Source organism: Lepus europaeus, chromosome 4 (assembly GCF_033115175.1).
Source record: "Lepus europaeus isolate LE1 chromosome 4, mLepTim1.pri, whole genome shotgun sequence".
NCBI lineage: Eukaryota > Metazoa > Chordata > Mammalia > Lagomorpha > Leporidae > Lepus > Lepus europaeus.
In genome coordinates, this window is record NC_084830.1 from 12970455 (window position 1) to 12979428 (window position 8974).

An 8974-nucleotide genomic window follows, 5' to 3' on the forward strand; every position below is an offset into this window, starting at 1 on the left:
TGCCACCAGCTGAACACAGATATAAAACATTTGTTTTTGCTTATTTAAGAGACATACACAGAGAGAATGACCGAATTCTCATCCACTGGTTCATACCCCAAATGCCTGTGCTGGTCCAGGCTGAGCTAGGCTGAAGCTGGGAGACGGGAACTCAATCCAGGTCTCCCATGTGGATGGCAGGAGCCCCACTACTGGAGCCATCACCTGCTACCTCTCAAAGTCTACATTAGCAAGAAGGTGGAGTCAGGAGCTGGAGCCATGGATCAGACAACCCAGGGCCTCGGCGTCCTAACTCAGGGCTGAGCCATGCTTCCTATTATCTGTTTTAGGAGAGTGTGAGTAGGTGGTTTCCTCCTCTGCCCAAACCAATGCAGAACTCTTGGCTATTTTCAGTTAGTTGTGTTGTCCTGACTTCCCTCACTGGTTACTTCTTCTTCATCTCCTTTGCTGGTTTCTCTCTTCCTCCCGGGCTGCTTACACTGGAAAGCCCAGGGCTGCACTTTGGGTCCTCTTTTTCTCTGAGCTTCCCCCAGAGATCTCATTCAAATCTTTTGGCTTCAATGATTAGTTGTCTCCCACATCTCTCACATTTGTATGTCTGGTCTACATTTCTCTCCTTAACTCACATTCAGCTGCCTCCAGGACATCTACCCCTGTATTTTTAATAGATGTCAACACTTAACATGTCACAAGCTGTACTCTGATGCAGGCTTCACCCGCCCTTCCCAGCCCACTCCCTGCTAGCCCACTCCTCACCCCTCTCAGATGAGGGCAGCCTCCACCGTCAGTAGCTCAGGTTTCTAACTTTGGGAGCCCTTTCGCCTCTTCTATCTCTTGTTCTCACTCCCAATCTGCCAGGAACTCCTTAGTTCCACTTTAAAATACCACATGTCCTCAACACCGAAATACAGTGGGAATGTGTTCTACAAGTGTGATGCGTTACAGTCCGTGAGGTGTGCTACATCCATTGTTTGGCCATTTCTCAGCCCTGCCCTGCTAATACCCTGACCAATCACTATCCTTCCTCACCTGACTGACAGCTGTGGTTTCCCTTCCTCTACCTTGCAATTTGTTGTCTGTTCTCAAGTGGCAACTAGGGCGGAGCTTAAAAAACAAAAGCTTAAAATTTATTTTGCATTTTATTTAAAAGGCAAACACATACACATGCATATTGCCCATTTACTAGTTCACTCCCCAATAGCCTGCACCAGCTGGGGCTACCCTAGGCTGAAGCCAGGAACCAGGAAATCAGTTAAGGTCTCCCACTTGGGCGGCAAGGAACCAAACACTTGGGCTATCACCTGTTACGTCCCAGGGTACTCATTCAGGAAGTTGGATCAGAAGCAGAGGAGTCGAGACTCCAACCAGGCACTCTGTTATGTTATGTGGGTGTCCAAGTGGTATCATTTCTTCTTTAAGATTTATTTTTATTTATTTGAAAGGCATGGTTACAGGGGAGAGAGAGAGAGAGAGGGAGGGAGGAAGAGGGGAGGGGGAGGAGGAAGGAGAAGAGAGAGGGAGATAGATCAGTCGTTCATTTGCTGGTTCACTTCCCAAATGGCTGCAACAGCTAGGGCTGGGCCACACTGAAGCCAGGAGCTTCTTCCTGGTTTCCCACATGGTTGCAGGGGCCCAAAGACTTGGACCATCTTGTGCTGATTTCTCAGGCACATTAAATGGGAGCTGGATCAGAAGTGGAGCAGCTGGAACTCAAACCAGCATCCACATGGGATGCCAGCATTGCAGGTGCCAGCACTACCTGCTATACCACAATGCTGGCCCTTAATCAGGTAATATTTTGACTGCTATGCCACATGCCTATCCCAGCTAGGGTGAATCTTTAAAGAATAAATCAGATAGAAACCTTGCAATGACTTCTAATTCCCATAGAAAAAGAAGATGATGCTGTAATGGCCTGTAAGGCCCTTCCTGCCCTGCCCCCTTTCCTGTCTGACCTCCCTGTGACTATTCTGTAAGATGGCTTCTATTCATCAAGCAATCCAGACTTGCTTCCTCCTTCAGGTTTCTGCAGAGACGATCCTGTTCCTTCTAAGTGCTCACTCAAATGTCCACTTGGCTAACCTTTCACCTCCAAGGTTTGCTCCAACATCAACTCATCAATGAGGTTTGCTTTCACTGCTGCTATTAAAACTGTGACTGCCTCCTTACCCCAGAACTTACCCCGCATTCGCTGCCCTGTTTTCCCTGTAGCCTGCATTACCAATTACTAATAAATTCCTATCTTCTAGGACAAGAATGTAAGCTTCCCCAGGGCAAGGACTTCTGTCTGTTTTACTCACTGATGTATCCCAAGCACCTGGAGCATGCATTTGTAACTATTTGTTGGAATGAGGGAATGAATTTCCAATTCAACAAAAGCAGCAGAATTTGGAGAATGAACAGTTATACATGCAGCCTTGTCAGAGACACTGGTGTGATTTTGTTGACGACAGCAAATGTTTTCCCTTCCTTTCTTTCAGTCTTCCACAGCTGAAGCTATTATTGAAAACAGTGATGGGGAGCGGCCTGGGAAAGATCCTTTGTGAAAATGGTGAATTCAGCATCTTCAGTAAGCACAGGTAAGTCTGAAGCTGGGCGGCCATGTGTGACTTTCATTAATCATCATTTCTGCACCACATCCACACAAGTGACAGCTTTCGCCTGTACCTCCTGCCTCTGGTGCTGTGATATATAGCCTGTGGAGAGTCCTGGGCACTCATGGTTGAAGAACCCCAAAAGGTGACTGCTCACGTCCTGGCCCTTGAAGGGAAAAGTTCAATCATAATGAAGGGTAGACTTGCATTGGCTCTGGCCTCTCGAGCCTGGTCTGGCAATCACTGTCCTGGAAGAAGAGATGGTGCTTAGGCATAGCTTTGTGACTGCTGGATTACAGGGCGTGATTCTCTGAGATGTCAACTGGAGGGTGCAACCAATAGATGGGGGCAAGATTATAGGATCAGGCCCAACCTGACATTCAGCATCCCCCAACTATGTGTCACTCCTCCCCCATTCATGCCCTTCCACCCCAAAAGGGACTCTATAGTAGGGTTTTATGGACAGAGGTGAGGATGTTCAAGAGTCTAATTTTGCCATGTTACATACCCTTGGGCAAACTCTTGGTACTTTTTAGCTCATGCCATGATTTATATGTTAAAAATCCTTTGTGGCTCTGTAGAATTTTAGATATCACAAATGACTTTAAAGGTTACTAGTTATTGTGGTTATCTTAGTTCTATAAGGTCAGGCAAGATATAGCTATTTTATGGATGAAACAAATTCCCAACATTTCAAGAATACAAACCATTCCCCACATTGCCCCCCACCTCCCACCCTGAGTTCACAAGACTGGTTAACAGCAGAGAGGAAATAAAAATTCAGTCCTTTTGTTTTCTATCTCTAAAATTTCAAAAGTCTTTCAAGCATTCAAATGTAACTCATAGACACTGAAGTATACAAACTAATGATAATTGTCCCAGGAAAAGATCTTCTTAAAATCAGAAGATAGAGTAAGGGCATAAATACAGTGGTTAACCAGAAGACCTGAGTTCTGAGTTACATTCATTCATTCATTTCATGGGTAGGTCGAATATCTTCTTTGTGATGTGAACCATTCTAGGTTTCAGAAGTTAGGTCTCCTGGCACCTGAATTTTGAAATATTTTTCAAATCATGTGAAAAAGTTGACCATCTCATATGAGTACTCATTTTGGCTGTAAACAAACCATGATGGATTAGTAGTTCCAAGAAAAAGCCACGCTTTTGTTCATGCTGCATCCTTCATTTGGAATGCACTTCCCTCAACCTGCTGACATCTACCTAATTCTCCCCTTTTAAGACTCGACTCAGCATTACCCCCATCTCAGACCTTTCTTGATGCTTCCCTACCTCCTGTAGAATAGACCACTGCCAACACGGTGAGCCCCACACATATGTTCACACACTGGAAATCCTCCCTCACATTACTTTGTGTCTGTCTCCTTCTACCAGGTCTTGAGCATTTTGTAAGAGAGATAGCATCCATTCAAAAAATTCTCACATCATTGCCATTGTTTAACTATTTCATTTTATTCTTTTCTAACATATACTTAAAAGTATTATTTTTCTAAATGTGAAATCAAAGGGTGTATTCCTCTCTTCTAACAAAGATGGATTTCCTCTCACATTTTAGTGCTTTTAAAGAATTGGAACATAATTTCAATAATGTGACCTGACTATTGGTATGATAGTGTTTATCAACACTGAAATCTGATATTAGATGATGTCTTAAAATTGATACCATCTGGAGTTGTTACCATGTGCATTTCATTTTTGTGTGTTTATCGTATTGTTTCCAATGCATACATCCACTTGTTATATACTATGCTTTGGCCATGTAATACCATCTTGTGAGCATTTTTCATGGCTGCCTAGTGTCCTAGCTTATGAATGAGCCACACATTCTTTGGTTATGGTTGACTATGAGCTGTTTCTCTTGGCGTCTGTTCCTTATGATTTTCTTCAACCTCCTTCATTCTCTTGGCCAAAAGCTGAGCATATTCTGCAGCCTCTTCTTAGTACACCATTTCTTTTTTTTTTTTTTTAAGATTTTATTTATTTGAGAGGTAGAGTTACAGAGAGTAAGAGGAAGAGACAGAGAGAAAGGTCTTCCTTCCGTTGGTTTACTCCCCAAGGGGCTGCAACCACCAGAGCTGCGCCGATCAGAAGCCAGGAGCCAGGAGCTTCTTCCGGGTCCCCCATGTGGATGCATGGACCCAAGCACTTGGGCCATCTTCCACTGCCTTCCCAGGCCCCAGCAGAGAGCTGGATTGGAAGAGGAGCAACCAGGACTAGAACTGGCGCCAATATGGGATACTGGTGCCGCAGGTGGAGAATTAACATACTGCACCATGGCGCTTGCCCCAGTACACCATTTCCTTAGAACAATATGCAAGTGTTTGCGTTGCAGGACACTTGTTGCGTGGAGTGACAAGATGCTGAATCTTGGGTGCCTTGGTCCTAGCTTTCTTACCGTCTTGCTTAAGGGATTTCTTACAACATACCAGTGTACATCATCATCTTTAGAAGGATTGAAATGTTTGCAGATTCTTCTGGCTCTTTTGGACCCCAGGCAATGAGGCACTGGTGGTATCAGTCAATCCAGGAATATCTTCCTTCCCCTTTCCTTCCCTCCCCTACCCTCCCTTCCTTTCACTCTTTTCCTCCCTTCCCTTCTTTCCTTCTTATTTATTTATTTATTTTTTTACAATAACCAAGTTGAGAACACTCAAATGGGCATTGACAATGCAGCCTCAAATAGATTTGTACTTTCTTCCTTCAGTTCTCCTTGGTCCATAACAGAAACACCCCTTACTCCACAGTAGGCAGACTGGACCATGAGTCAAGACACCTTGATGCATGGGAAAACTTTGTCATTCTCACTACCGATTCAGACCATATAACCCTTCCATTTTTCACCCAGAGCACTGGCAGCAACTTCCATGGCCATATGCTTCTCATACAAATTATGAAGTTTACATCCATCATCTACTTTAATGAGTTTCTGGTAGCCAGTGGCTGGGAAGGAGATACTCAGCTTCATTTTGAAGCAGGTGATTACCTCTGAGGTGCCATGGAAAAATAATTGTTCTATGTAATTCAGTGATGAGCATTATGTGTATGTATCTGACTATATTCTTCAGTTGACTCCCAGAAGTAGGTCTCATTAGTCCAGAGACAAATACTTTCTAAATTAGACAGTGCAGCCTGGATGCGCCAAGTGGCTCCCTTTCAGCTGCACCAGTCATGTTCTACCTCAGTGCCCCTTCAAGGACGAGTGAAAAACCAGAAATTATTTGAATCTCCCTCTGTTACTGCCTAGGGACACACAAACCCCATTTTGTGAAAAGAATGCCAACAAGTTGGAGAAATACCCTCAGTCTTTTATACTAGATAAAATGACAGTTAAATTGGAGCAAGGCTGTTGTATGGTGACCCTATCTTTGAGCCCAGCTTATTGAGAATGGGATGCTACCAGCTCAAAGTTACCCCAAATCCTGATGGGAAGCAGAGATGACACTGTCTCATCCAAAAACACTTGGATCTAGGGAAAAAAATAACACAAGGGAGTGAATTCAGACCAACATTTAAATGTTAAACACTTTGCTCATATTGGCACTGTGCAGGTACTGGGAATGCGCTGGTGAATAAGATCTGATTCTTTCATCAACCCTTGGGGCATTCAGATCTGGCTAAAAGGCCCATGAGAGTCTCACAGGCATGGAAAGCCAAGACACTGTGGCAAAAACAACCTAAATGAAAGATCCTGGTGAACAAGACCCTAGCAGAAGGAACAGGCAATCAAGGAGAGAGGCGTCTTTCTCCGAAGGGAGGAAGGAACCTCCACTGTGATATGGCCTTGACTAAACAAGTTCAGAGTTGGTGAACTCAAGGGGCTTCCATAGCCTAGACAGCTCATGGCAAGAGCCTTGGGTGATTGCTGACGTCATAAATAAGAGTGCCAATTGTTAAATCAACAATGGGAGTCACTGGGTACATGCTCCCCATGTAGGATCTCTGTCCTTAATGTGTTTTACTATGAAACTTAAAAACAACACTACTAGTCGAACAATACCCTATACCTTGTGCAGTTGTGTGAGTGCAGCCTGTTGAAATCCTTGGTTAGTATATACTAAGTTGATCTTCAGTATATGAAGGTAATTGAAAATGAAACTCGATGAAGGGTGGGTTGGGAGAGGGGAGGGCCGTGGGAGGGAGGGAGGTTGGTGGGGGGGAAGCTACAACAATATAAAAGTTGCACTTTGTAAATTCACATTTATTAAATAAAAATAATTTAAAAAAATCTGACTCTTTCAAGGGACTCAGACAAGTGTAGAAGTCAGAGCAGTAAATGCATGAGTTTAAGAAGGCATCACAGTTGTTTTGTTGGATTTACAAACAGTGAGGGCAAATGGAAGGGAGAATTCATTGCAGATGGGAGAAGAATTGCAGGTTGCAATCAGGAAAGATTCAGAGTGCAGCCTGTGTTACTTCTGGGGAATCTAACGTAGTGAATGCTGAAATTGATCCCCTGCCCCTTTATGGCTACTCCCAAATGCACTCACTTTACAACTTCTCCAGGAGTGCCAGGGAAGCCAGCATTGTGTGCCTTGAAATATTCATACCCTGACCTATAGGGAAATACAGGCCCAGGGATGTCCTTTCTGGGTTGTCATCTAGGGTAGACCTGGGCGAATCTCAGAAACAGGGCTGACGCTGATTAAGAATGGCTTCTCTTGCAGGATGGCAAGATTACTCCTTCCTAAACATCTCTGTCTGCAAATAATCCAATTTTGCTAAGAAGGCAGAAAAGGAGAGAGTAACCTTCTGGAATGTGCCCCAGAGGTGTGGGAGCAGATGTGAACATTAGTCGGAACAGTTTAATGAGCCAACAGTAGGGGGATCACACCCAGTAATTTACTAGGGCATTGATAAGACTTAGTCAGAGGTCACTTATCTGGCCACATGGCCCTGTGACAAACATCTGAGAACAAGGAAATGGGCTAAATAAAAAAAGATGCCAAAGTCAGTGTGAAACAGACCAAGGTACAAAGTCAGGTGCTTTCTGGCTTTGGCACAGGCTTCTTTATTCTTAAGAAACTTCTGACTTGGCAATCTGCTTTTTCAAGACACAGCAGATTAGATACAACAAATTAAAAGTATGAGGAAGGAGGGGCACAAGGTTTGCTCAGGCAAACCACGTAAAATCAAGACCCAGACAGAGAACAACTAGTGGGAAGCAGAGGAGACGCAGGAAGTGGCCATCTTCTGGTATTTTTCTGCAGGAACAATGGCCTCTTAGAGCTCAGTATTCCCATGACTTACAATGCAATGAGTGATGGCTCTTGGCCACTGAGCAGGATTAAAATTTTGTTCAGTATCCTCAGTCTGCAAGGCCAAGAGAGAGGACACACATTTCCTTCTTAAGTAACTAAGATATTCACAATTAAAATTTTTTTGTATTTTTTTTTTAAATTTGAAAAAAAGTATTTGATAAAACTAGATTAATGAAGTACTACTTGTATTGCTCTCTCAAAGGTAGGAACTGTTAAGGGGCCAAATGGAAGTCTTCTGTGTGTAGGGATTTTTAGGCCTGAGACACCTCCAGTGAGCAACAAAGCGGGTATCAGATAGAACAACTCTGTAGTAAGTTATGTCTCCGTACAGGTTTCTAGTGAGCACTGGGGGAGGTAAATTTAGAGATGGTAATAGAGGCCAAGTCATGGAGGGCCTACCTAGTTCTTCACTTGTGGTCTGATTAATAAGTGGGCAAGTTTGGAGAGCTGGGTGGGCCCCAGGATGTGAGGCTCCCCCAGTCACTGGTATTGTTATTTTGGATACAACATTCTTCACCCTGCCTTTCCTTTCTTGTGGGGCTTTTGTGAGGACTCGGTCGACAAGGGATGGAAAGTGCTTTATAAAACAAAGTCCTACCTTTTGCTTTTGATTAAAAAATATCTCCTGCAATGCCAAGTATTGAGTAGGGCATAGAACAAGGGTGTGCTCAACCTGTGCTTGACTCATGATTCTAAAATACTACTTGGATCTGGTGTTGGATCATCTTTTATCCTCAGATCCCATTTTCCACCTGCTCTGTCCCTGGAGTCTGATCTCCAGCAACTGAATCACTTGGGCTATTTCTCTGCAGCCTGGTTGGGTTTGACCAGTGGAAGGAACCTGTGGGTTGGAGGAGACAGAAGTCAGGATAGTTCACTTGGCAGAGGCTTTTTTCCACCACCTGTCTGCAGTACCTATGGGTGCTGCCCTCCCACACCTGAACCCTTGTTAGATTTTAGTGACTCTCCCTCTTCAGGCCTTGTTGTGGCAATGGGTCCCCACCATGGCTAGGCCCTGGAACTCTTCCATCCTTTTGTGGTTTTCCTAAGCCTGCCTACACCTTGACAGACGGTTCCTTTGTTGAGAACTCTTCCATTTCTCTT

General features: G+C 44.1%; 1 pseudogene; it reads right to left on the reverse strand.

Moving 5' to 3' along the window:
• Positions 1 to 4444: 4444 nt before the first annotated feature.
• Positions 4445 to 5577, reverse strand: LOC133758652 (small ribosomal subunit protein eS6-like; annotated as a pseudogene).
• Between the last annotated feature and the right edge of the window lie 3397 nt (positions 5578 to 8974).